Here is a 13,165-nt window from a genome sequence, read left to right as displayed (position 1 = left end):
ATCCCTTATTTTTATATTGAATTCTAATATACTTTTCTTGTTGAAACACTCTAACGCTACAATGACGTCATGTTAACGTGCGGTAACTTCAACGTTTAGGTTGCGACCAAGAAAAAGCGCTACTATATTGTATTTACTGTTTTAGATTAAGGGCATATTAGAATCAAAATAATTTATAACAAAACCTAGTTGTAACACTGTTTATACATTCGGGCGATAATACGTCGTAAAAATCATTACGCCTGACGTATAAACGCCCATGATTTAGGTAATAAATACATGCAACAGGGATGGATTAATCCATCTTTTTTCTATCGATATCAACAATGTATGTAGCAATTTTGGAAACATGATAGAAAAAAGATGAATTAATGTTTGTGTTTGATTTTACTTGTTAGACGTTTCACATAAAACTGGAATGGATTAATCCATCTTTTTCTGTCAATATTAGCATTTGTTTTTACAAGTTGAAATGGACTGATCAATATATGCCTTTTACTTAACATTTTAGTCGGTCGTACAATATCTTTCCACTACACAAAATAGAGATGGATTAATCCATCCTTTTCTATAATAAATGTTAGCACTGCTAAGTATAAGTATTGATTTTCTTCTAATAAAATGAACGCATGGATTAATCCATGTTTTTGGTTTAACATTTTAGATAAACCGACATTGCGTATATTTCACAATCAGTAAACAGTCCAAATGAAAGGATGGATTAATCCATGTTTATATTAAACATGAAGTAGACTGATAATATATTTGTTCAAACTAAAATGAGATAAAGTCGGAACAATATTTTTTCACCAAATAAAATAGGGATGGATTAATCCATCTTTTTATAATTAATGTTAGCCCTGTTAAGTAGAAATATTGGTTTCCTTAAAGACTGAGTGCATGGATTAATCCATGTTATTATTTTACATTTTAGATTAACCGACAGTGTGTATTTCACAGTCGGTAATGACATTGTAATAACAGTCCAAGATGAAAGGATGGATTAATCCATGTTTTATACTACACATGAAGTGGATTGATCATGTATTTGTTCAAACTAAAATGAGATAGAGTTGGAACATTTTCCCACAAAAATAAAATATGGATGGATTAATCCATCTTTTTCTATAATTAATGCTAGCACTGTTCGGTAAAAGTATTGATTTTCTTATAAAATCAATGCATGGATTAATCCATGGATTAATCCATGTTTTTGATTTTACATTTTAGATAAACCGACAGTGTGCATTTCACAGTCAGTAATGGCATTGTAATAACAATCCAAGATGAAAGGATGGATTAATCCATGTTTTATATTACACTTGAAGTGGACTGATCATGTATTTGATCAAACTAAAATGAGATAAAGTTGGAACAATTCTTGATTTCAGTCGATTGCCTTTGCTTATTAGAGTTTTGCTGATTGCATGATGGATTATTCCATGCTTTAGATTGTATTTGTTTCTATATTTTGTAGAAATTATTTGAAAATGACTGGGACTGAATGATGGATTAATCCATGCACTGTTACCTGAAGATCTATGATAAATATTGGAGTTTTATTGTAAAGGCATTATCAGCAATGGATGTTATATTTGCAGATGGATTAATCCATGTTTATATAATGCACTTGGAATGAAATTGAAATAATAGCTTACGTATTTTATTCGTTTGTTTGTCAATGCATGGATTAATCCATGTCATAATCTTAGCATTTATTTACAAATTCGACCATTTCCTAAATAGTCCTCCGTTATTTAGTCAAAATAAGGACACCCAAAATGGCGTATACTACCCCCAAACAGGGATTTTTTTGTCAAATCCCTTTTTATAAAATCATCAGTTCTTTAACATTTTTTGGGCGTGATATTTATCGAGATTAAGAAACTCCATAGCATTGTATAGTAAATGTAATTTGGCTTCTTGTAAAATGTTTTTTATCTAGTGTTTTAGCGCTGATAAGGTAGTGATTAAAATATGCTGATTCATGTTCAATACAACCCTTTTAATCAAGACATGACGTGTGAAAAATGCAGTAAAGAATTGGAAAACAGATCGCAGAATTTCGAGAAATGGTTTACAAAGTGCACAAAAGAGTAGAATTATTGTCACAATGCCAGATAGTCGGAGAGTTTCTGAAAATAAGTGGCATGAAAAATACCAAGCTATCTATCTATCAAGCTGCAATATCTCGGAGATTAAATTATATTCTTTCAAATTTTCAAACTTTTGGAAACTTTCAAAGTGAACATGTTGCGAGGAGAGCAATAAAGTTTTAAAATAGTAGCAAACTAAATCAGACTTTAGATTCAATTGACTGTACGGATTTGTAAAATACTGCCATGTATGTGAATTTTAGTTTAAATTATTTTATCTTGAAAAAAATGTTAATATCCTATTCAGATCATGAGTATAAGTTAACGTTTGTATAAGCTTGTGAGATGCGTCTACGTACGTCAAAACCAGAATTATAAAAAAAATGAATAAAAGACAGACGAATGTCAAAAATGTATCATAATAAATATTCATAAAAAGAAAATGCCACAATAAAATGGAAAACAAATCAGTGACTAATAACAAGAGGAAAAGGTTCAGTGGTGATATATTATAAGAAATACTTGGAATGAAAGTACTTTATAATTGCAATAAGTTACGTCAACCCGTGATAGGTAGAAACCGACAAAAGATAATAAACATCTTATCGCAATATTCAAAGTTACAACAGATTCAAACTACTTTAAAACAGAAAGGAATTAATACATACCAGAATATTGTAATTACATTGAAGACACCATAAAATGTAATATTTCAAATTCAACATGTGACCGATTTTATAAAGAACAAAATCACAGACTTAAAACGAAAACACCCCTTTTTGAAATTAATACTTTTGTTATATGAAAAGGAGATGGAATACAGTGTTTGATTCTGCGATATAAAATAATATCGAAAGATTATCAGTGATTATATCAAAGCAAAGATTGCTGTTATCGTTTGCATAATGAACATTACGACAACAGCTGTTCCGAGCGTACAGTCTGGATTCATGAGTTTTATGTATGGCTTCTACACTGTGATAACACCGGTTATTTTTGTCATTGTTATTATCATCCTGTTGGTGTATGTGGTTGTTTGCGTTACATAGCAGTATATTATTTGGAAGGTAAAGCGTACATTATATATTATATTCATTTTTACAATATGAAGAAATCGCTGTATTCAATGTTTGTGCAAATAAGACATATCTGTCCTATTATGATGGAATGTTTACCCAAATTACATGGACTGATGCACTATGATATGGTTTTAGAGTAAATAAATAAGGTCTTAACGAAAGTACTAGAGATTTAAAGATAATGGCTATATTTTTCAATTCACAACAAACTCTGTCTTTAAGACTGGTTTCAGCGTCTTCGATTTTGTGTGCCAATGAACTGTACTTAATAGTTTATAGCAACATTTTCCTTTCAGATGGAGAAGGAACTTCTTTGTTAGTTAAAACCGGAGCATTTAAAATACATGTGATAAAAGCAAAGGGAGACTACTAGAATGACAAAACACTATTTGCATTTCGGATCTTTGAGCAATATGTTGCATGTAACACACATTTGAGTAGAGGTATATAGTTATTTCATTCGTATTTTACATATTTGTGCAACGACAAAGTAGCGACATGCTGATGGGGATACAATCTGTAACAGTTTGAAGTATTCAAAACTTTATCAAACAATGTATTTTTATAACAGTACATGTATGCAGTTGATTTGTCACATCAAAACCTATTGTTGACATAAATTTTTAAATTATAAAAAAACATTAAAAGTACTTAAAGGTGAACTGTTGATATACATAATTTAAATGAAATACGCACATCTTGATTTTATATTTTGTAAGCACGATGTGTAAACTTTCAGATCTATCTAATCTATGTCAAGTCTCCTTGCCAACCAAACTGTCATACTACAGAAAATGTGAAATCACATATTTTAATTGGGTTATTGTTGGAAGATTTTGTTTTTCTAAAATACATGCATATTGAAAGAAATTAGAAAATGTCCAATAAAATGATTACCTATCTAAGCTTATATTAAGTATATTGTCAATGTCATGTACAACATATTAGTAATACAAATTAATATGTACCAAACGAAGCAAACTGAAAATTGATTTTTGCATTAGATTATATCACCCAGTATATGATAACAAAGTTAGTTCATTGTTCATTTTAACTGGTGTCATGCAGCCTCATAGAAGACATGCTTATCATTAAAGTGATTAATACTTTATATACATTTTTTATGTTTGTGATGTCCGAAAATGACGTACCATTTTCGAAACGCTTTTCTTATTTTTTACTTGTAACAAGAGCGTATCAACATGTTATATAATGTTTCAATAAATAAATCTAACTTTATGTTGATGAAAAGAAGTACATGTACATGTTCAAACATATTTATTATAGTAGGAACAACAAATGACATTGAAATATTGAAACGATGTGGATTAGTTTAATTGTACACATTATTCTAACACGATCCGATTCATGTTCCTATTAACAAAGAAGGCTGAAAACAGTGAATTATTGTACAACAAATCGCTGTTCTGACGTCACAATTATTACGTCATAGCGTCAAACGACATAGAGGCGCGCTGGAAAAGAAACCGATAGAAAACGGGCAAATATTTAATGAATACCGTCAAGGATATACTTTAAAGTCCTTGGTAACGTGTTAGAATCGAAATAATATATCTCATTTAGTGATTTGCTCTTGGATAAAATCAGTGTTTGTCGTTCAGATGCGTATTAATTATATCACTCGGGCTGCGCCCTCGTGATATCTGAACTCCAAACAATGACTTATTCAGCGCCAAATCACTTAATGAGATATATTATTTCTTAAATTTAATACCAAATAAAAATGACATTGACACTAAACTATTGCATGTCCCAATATCACAATAACATATGTTAAAGATATTCAACGCGTATCTCTCAAAAAACAGTTTATTCTTCGGTACCAGCTTAAATTGTTAAAAATACTCAACAGATTGCGTAACGTGTTTATATATATTATCATGCAATAACTATGCAAAGTGCCTGATCTCACTTGCCTGATATTTTATTTTGTTATCAGGTCATTGACCTGATATCAAAATTAAGCCCCTCCCATATTGACGGACTAGTTTTTACATCATTCCAGATTGAATTTTATTACAGAGTCCAGTCTCGATGTTGCACAACATTTTTTTCTAAATAGATTCTGTAATCTCAACAAATTTCCTGGAATATGGTTGTCTCTAATTTTATCACACAGACAATAGCACTGAATGACGTCATTGTGAACCGTTCATCATGACATCACAATGTTTACATGGATCGATTCTTGGAAAGGTTTACAATGCACTTGACAATGTAAGATATACTGGTACTGATGATAAACCCGAACAGAAAATGAGGTTTTTTACCTGTAACTTTTTTATTTCTGCAAACTGAAATCAATGGTCGGTATCAAAATAAAGCTTAACCTTTGCTGAAAACTTTACATAATTCAAATTTATATTTAGTAAGCAAACTCACACGAAGTGAGGGCCTGAAAGGGGTATGTAAAAAGGGGACTTTATGAATGCTGACTGATGATAATTTCGAACCCTTTGTCAGTTACAAAATTTTCTTGGTATTATTATATTGAAATTTCCCCAAAAAGCTACAACAGTCATTCCTGATCAAGTAATGAAAAGTTAACAAATGTCAGGTCTTCATGTTTTGACAGTGAGCATGCGCAAGAAAACACCCTCTTCCCCAGTAATTTTGGATAAATATTTTTTATACAAATTTATGTAAGTCATTTATTTATACAGAATATTTATCAATTTTGTTTTTGTTTACACCAGTTGGTGTTGTAAGTGGAAACTATTAGATGGTGTGTTCAATTTTATAAATAACCGATTGCAATCGAATATTTCCAAGGTGTTCGACTTTATCATCTGTCCGGGTTTATCATCAGTACCAGTACTTATTCTCGGTTTATGCCTAATTTAAGGCATGCACATTTTATTAAGTATTAGCAAAACTATTTGTGTTAATTATTATTCTTGAATCGGTGTAAATTTTGTGATTTTAAAAACTTTAAAGTATCTCAGAGACTCTGATGTGAGTCTGGAACTGGAAGTGAAATTTTCAGCGCTTTGGTTTGGACATGTAGTTGTCTGTGTCAAATGTTTCATAATGGAAATAAAGCATGTTCTGGTTTATTCAAGAGGATGATTTTTGATTTTTTATGCAGGTAAGAGTGTATTTCATTGTTACTTTTTTACAAGAATATCAGAGAGTTAAAAAAAAATTGTCGGAAATGAATTCGATATGGCTGTCGTATTGTTTCGTTCAGATGTTTCAGGGGCGGATGAATTTTCAAATCCATAAAATATAAATTTAATTTTTTGCTTCAGTAGACATCTTTTACTAAATAAGAGATGAAAACATATGTTGTTCTAAGCAGTTTGTGTGGGTTTCATGATAAATAGAATAACAGGCTACTGTCTTTTGATATCAATGCTATCAGGTCTCGGCTGATATGGGCGGAAGGGATTCGGTTCCCTCACCCCTTCCAGCCCATATCAACCTCGACCTGATAACATTGATATCAAAAGACAGTAGCCTGTTATTCTCTATGAAACAGGCTGTAGTTGTAGAGCAAAACTAAAAAAAAAACCCAAAAAACCAAGCTATGTACGAAATTCCTTTGTTACCGGAAATACCATGGTTAGCTATTATACATGTATAAGATGCGTATCATTTCAAACTTTGCACACAGCTCCGTTTTCACATATATATTTAGTAATATATATATGAACGAGGTGTTATATACCTATAAAAATGCGGCATAAACATTGAGATAGCTGTTATTTAATTGAAAAGGAAGCCAGTATAATGTTTTTGTTCTGGGCAAAACGGACTGTTTCAGACAATGTAAAAGCTCTAAATGCCAGCATTGTCTCTTTAAATAAGTAAGATAACATCGTATGTAAGTGTAAATTACCACATACGCTTTGTAAGATAACTTACTTAAGGATACTCAAACATTCGTGTACCTAAAAATGAATATCTTAGCAAAACAAGCAATGGTTAGGTGCCTCCTTGCTTTTATATGATTTGTCTCCACATTTCCAAATAACAACTTGCCAAGGAGCATTCCAAAATGAAGGAGAAAGACTAAGCCATACATGGTACTATGTAAATAAGATGTTCTACATCAGAATTCTGTTAAGGTAATTATAAAATATGTAAAACTCTTTTGTTATCCTTAAACAGATGCAACTATCTCATCAAAAGCAGTTACGCACAAATAAATGAATTTAGGTATCAATTTCCACCACAACTGAATTACAAGTGCTATAATCCAAGAGTGGTTTAGTTTAATCAAGTTTTGCTGTATGCTTCGTCGAATGGTTATTAACACGAGTTCATATACTATGTATTCATATTCCGTTCACAGTTACCGATATATTTAAAATTTCGCTATACTTACGCATCTACATTCTGATATTTTCGAAACAGAAACATTTTAACTATAGGTCAGTATTAATACTTACTTATAATTGATAAAAACAACTGACAAATGTATGATTTTAAATGGATTAATTATCTGAATAAGACATTACGCAGCAGCAGTATTGTAATAAAGGTAATGGCAAATATAAACAGAAAATACATACTAGTACCCGTATATGACTGCAAATTATTTTAAATGTACACATTTATAACATATTTCAAAACAAGATCTGCAATACTATCGGGGTTAAACAGAATTCATTAGCCATATAGTCAGGGACTTTAGTTTTTTTTTTCTGCACGTACTCCTAAATTTATTTCCGCTGTAATAAAATCTGTGTTTGATTTTGTACTGATGTTGACTCCTTCAAGATCTGAAAATGACTAAGCATGAATCGATTTTCGCTGCTAAAGAAGAGGATAAGTTTGAAAATAACATTTATTCTGTAACTTACTAGCGAGAAACAGTACAAAAGTGCAGACGCATACAGTTATATCTCCGATTATCCGAAGTTATATCGGCCATGCAATATAGCAATCTCTATGTGTGATTGACAACTCGGCGAACAAACTGTTAGGGATTATCAGTATTTGTTGCGCAGAAAACTAAATAAGTAAAAAAGCACATAGTATAAAGTATAATGATACCTCTCTGTGAGGAGTACTAATTGATTTAACTGACATTCTTGACACTATGACATTACCACGAGATATTATCATGTGACCATGAATTAACAGTCTTGTAAACGCAGTGTTATCTCGTTGCCACGAGTTAATCAACTAATACAATGTACCTCTACGGAAGGAGTTATTGAATCGTAACAACGACTTTACTCTCTTATTTGTAACGGTATCTCGTGGAAAAGACACAGTATTTCGTGGCCAAGAGATAGATAAAAGCGCAAATAGGAAACTGGGTTTCCATGTGCACCGCCATATTAACACATCTGCGAGTATCTTTAAGTTATATTTTGGTACTGATAACATTTGTAAATGTTGAGTTCTGCTCAAACTGGGACTTAAAGACATGGGCAGTAGCTTGCTTTTCCACTACCGTCCATGAACAGGCTCAATCTCTAATTTTTCAGTTCTTAGATCTTTGTTGTAGAACAGTTGTAAACTGCAAAGTTAACGTACATTTAAGACTATTCTCGTGCAGTGTAAATAGCATGTAGATGAGTTTCGTTAACATTGTTCGACGCATTGCCAACTCCGAATACAAATGTCCGGCTCCATTCATCCCCTCTTCATACTGTCAGTGTTAATAGAATACTTTTAACTGTCAAATCACATGCACCTATCATTAAAATCATATATTATTAACAACATTGCAGTACCGTTCGTAAATTTAATTGTTTTCTAACTATCAATACTGAAAGGAGTACAGTGACACAGTAACTACAAAATTTAAATGTACATGATATTACAAGTTTTTTTCATTCTCTGGGTCTTAAACTGCGCAGTAGTTATTCACACATTTGAAAACTTGAAACTTTAATCTAGATCTTGTATAAAAGAGATTGCATGATAGGATCAAGTGGCATACTTACTAAACCCTAGGCTGTGTTTCTACAACGTATCCTAAACATCGATGAAACCTTATGAAACACGGAAGTTATACCAAACTCCGCAAACATTCGGTAAAACACAATAAATTAGACAATGAATGTCAGAAAAACTTTCATAAGAAACAGAGTATTTTATGTATGTGTTTTTCGGACACATACTTGTCGTGTTATGAAGGACTGAGCAGAGCTGAATAACATTTATAATCTTTGATGAAACAAACCTATTTTGATATCAGGTGGATACCTATGAAATGGAGTACTCATATATTCATAGTCTATCTATAAATTGAAATTTCACTGATTGCAACATTTATCAAAAGATGCCATAGGTAATTACATTACTGTAAATATAAACGCAACGGCAACAATTTGAAAAAATCTACATACAAATTCATATTAAATTTGTCTTTTCGTAAACGCAAGTTGTGAAAGAAAAGTATATATGATGTTACCGAAAACATGCAAAAAATTATTAAATATCTAAACTGTATCTTAAGATATTTAGTATCTACAATTTTGAAGACACCCGACTTGAAAACTAATTTAAAAGTAAAGAATCGGAAAATAGTATGCATGGTACAGAAAGAACACTCAGAATTATTGTCACAATGCCAGATTTGTAGTGGATGTCTGAAATTCAGTGGAATAAAAATATCGTTCTATCTTCCGCCGCGATATACCACAGAGATGAAAGCATATACTCTACAAAATTCAGAACTTTGGGATATTTCAAAGTGGATAATGGCATTTAAGTTTCAAATAATATGTAAACGTGAAGAGTTGAGTTTAATAGATAAATAAACCCTAGATAAGCGGATGCAATAAATGTGTTGTGACTATCATCATGATAATGGATACGTGTTTAATCACTTTGAAGTTAAACATTTGTTAAATGTAACTACGCATAATAAATAGGAATAATGAACGTATATTGAACGAAAACTTAGCATGAAAAATGTTTGTTACATTCAAAATATCATAAAAGAACATGACGAAAACAACACGTGTTGTTGCGATGATGATATTTTGCAAACTATAATTCGACGGAATGCCTAAAATATTCGGCATTAATGATATGAATATTTGACGGACTCAAAAATAAAATGCGAAATGATAATTCAAGTGCAATGTGTGATCAACGTTACAACAAATTCGCATTTCGATAACAAGGGAAAAAAAGAGTACAATATACATATCAAGCATAATATAGTTAACACTGTGGGCACAGAAAACAATAAGGTATTCAGATAAAATGTGATATGCGGCCGATTTATAACGGGCGGATGCGAAAACAGTCCATTTTAAAATGTATACAGTTTGAACACTGCATAAGATGGAATTTGGAATTTGGTTCGTTCATGTGTTCTTAAGAAACGTTACAATAAAAATATAACGAACATTACGACAACAGCTGTCTCGAGCATTATGTACGGCATTTACACTGCGATAACACCGCTCATTTTTATCATTGTTATTCTAATATTATTGTTATATGTGGTTGTGTATACAATACATTAATGTAACATTTTAATATTTTATGTTAACAAAGAAGAAGATATGTTGCCGAAACGTTAGAATATATGTAATTTGTATATTGACGGTGTGTTTTGTTTTCATCCACAAAACAATATTTAATGTTGAAATTTAAGTTTACGGTAGAGATTTTGTTTCTGTCATTAATAAGTATGAAATATCTATATACGGTCACAGGAATCTGAAACTCTATCAATTATTAAGTCAACACAAGACCACCCGCCCCACCCTCTATATAAAACACAAGAAAACAAGAAAATTTAAGAAAACAATAGAAGTGCGAGTGTGATTGGTTTGTGTCGTCATCTAAAGGAAACAAAGCTATACACCAAACTGTGCTTACTTGTCGCTATCAGCCTATCACTGTTTTTATTTTCACAAAATCAACTGTTTAACAACATTTCGTTTGTCGTCGAAGCCATTGCGTGACGTCACATGCAAGTTTTGCCTGAGAGATAATACAAAATAGTTTTAAGAGTCAGATAAAAATATCTATATACGTTATTATTTTTCATTAATATTTCTTTCAAATAATGTTACAGCTTTCAATTTATTTACCAATTAAATAAAAAAAACTAATTAGACAAATCATGTTGGAAAAACCCAAATATGGGAACAAACTCGAGCATTCCCAAAAACAGGGAAATAACTCGACCACTGACACAATCAGTGAGTAATGAATATTTCATTTTTTCATGGACAGTCAGCTATGTCTAGCGTTACGGTATGAGTTTTGTGATATCAAATGTTATTTGTGTTGTAAATGACAATCCTGCTATGGCAAAATACATAGTTACGCATTCATAATATTGTACTTTATCCCGTATACGTTCTTTACCGTATTACCGGATACAGGCATCTACACAACAATTATAAACCAACGACAGAAATAAGGTCAGTAATTCGGTCGAAAATGTGCTTCCGTGGTGAAGGAAGTCCAAAATAAATAGATCCTAATTATCCCATTTTTTTGCGCAAAATCTTGTAGAACGAGTGCTTAAATCACATTCTGTTCATTGCTAGAATTCATTCTGCATGAAATGAGACGGTTTTCATTTTTATATTTCCGACATGGAAAGTTTTGCAGATCGAAACCGGAAGTAGGTCTTTATCATGCGGTGCAGACCTCAACTGACTGGCATTTCACAAAGAACTATTCAACCTCCTGTTTTCTTTTCATTTTTCGTTAATTTTTGATAGAACTTTCGTGAAAAATAGGTGTAAGAAAAAGTGATGTTCTATAAAGATACGTAAAGACGACCTGAAGTAGTCGTTTTTTTATATGAAACAAAGACGGATTTGAATTACTGACCTTCAACCTATCCATTAACCAGTGACGTCACACAATGCCTTCGGCGACAAACGAAACGTTGTAAAGGCCGTTGATTTTGTGTTAGTCAACAAGTAAGCACAGTTTTTGGGATATGCCTTTAGATAACGAAACCACCAAATCACACTCGCTCTTCTGATTTTTTATTTTTATTTTTTTTAAAGGGAATTCCTATAGTTTTTTTATGCGCATCTTTCTGCGCAGCCGACACTTTCTATGGAAGTTAACATTTGTTGAAACATGTTACAGACAATCTTAAATATGAGGAATCCTGAATGAAATAACATTATTGATAAGTTATATCAGTAATCAAATGTTGATACTGGTTTATGTTGTATTGACAAGTATCATGCCTGACAGGTGTCTTGCTATTTTTGTGGCTGTGTTTTCACATCGCATTTTAGTACAAAGACAGTGTTGTTCATATAATGTAAGATAATTGACTTAGTACTGATAAGACAATATCACCTTTCAGATTATTTAGTGTTCAATTATAGAAAGAATTAAGAATTTTTAAAACATTTTTTTTAACTTTTAGCAGACATACATGTAATCAATTTGGCCAGGTTCGCGCCATTTCCGTCCTAACAGGTGTTGTATTCTAGCGGTCTTAACATAAAATTTAGCCTGGTGACCTATACATTTTTAGCCATTTTTATGCTCACAATACAATTATTTATACACAAGAAAAACAAGAAAAAATTCTATGAAATTTTCAAAATTTAAAAATATATTCTTCACTATGGGTATTTTTCATTGAAAAAAGTTCACGAAAGTAAATATGAAACAATATTTTTTTCCATTTGTACCCATTATTGTAAGGATAGAGTATTACAAATATGACTATGATATCAAATAAGTTTTAATAAAAAAATAACGTAAAAGAAAATAAAACAGAATTGATTTGTGCTGTCATTGCGTGTGTGCTTTCTGAAGTTTTTTTGTCTTGGTTTTAAAACAAATTCATCAAAAATTTGAAAAAAATGTATGAAGAAAAAACAGGGCTGTTCAGGGTTGTATCTTGCAATCAGTGGGGTTATGGGAGGGATGGGGTGGGGGGGTTGTCTTTTTATATACACTTGAGTTGGTATAATTATTGATAGAATTTCATCTTCCTGTGGTATGATGTTTCCGCAACTAAAGAACTTTCTGTCATAAATGATTGAAACAAATACTTCAAAATAA

The 13,165-nt window shown here is 31.5% G+C and overlaps 1 long non-coding RNA gene across 1 annotated transcript; it reads left to right on the top strand.

Moving 5' to 3' along the window:
- Positions 1-2,145: 2,145 nt before the first annotated feature.
- LOC128548350 (uncharacterized) lies at positions 2,146-10,709 on the top strand. The gene is made up of 2 exons (XR_008366964.1): positions 2,146-3,163; positions 3,472-10,709. It is a non-coding gene; the product is annotated as an uncharacterized LOC128548350 (long non-coding RNA).
- Positions 10,710-13,165: the final 2,456 nt, after the last annotated feature.

Source organism: Mercenaria mercenaria, chromosome 14 (genome assembly GCF_021730395.1).
Source record: "Mercenaria mercenaria strain notata chromosome 14, MADL_Memer_1, whole genome shotgun sequence".
NCBI lineage: Eukaryota > Metazoa > Mollusca > Bivalvia > Venerida > Veneridae > Mercenaria > Mercenaria mercenaria.
Note: the sequence above shows the minus strand (reverse complement) of the source record. Positions and strands in the feature narration are given on the sequence as shown.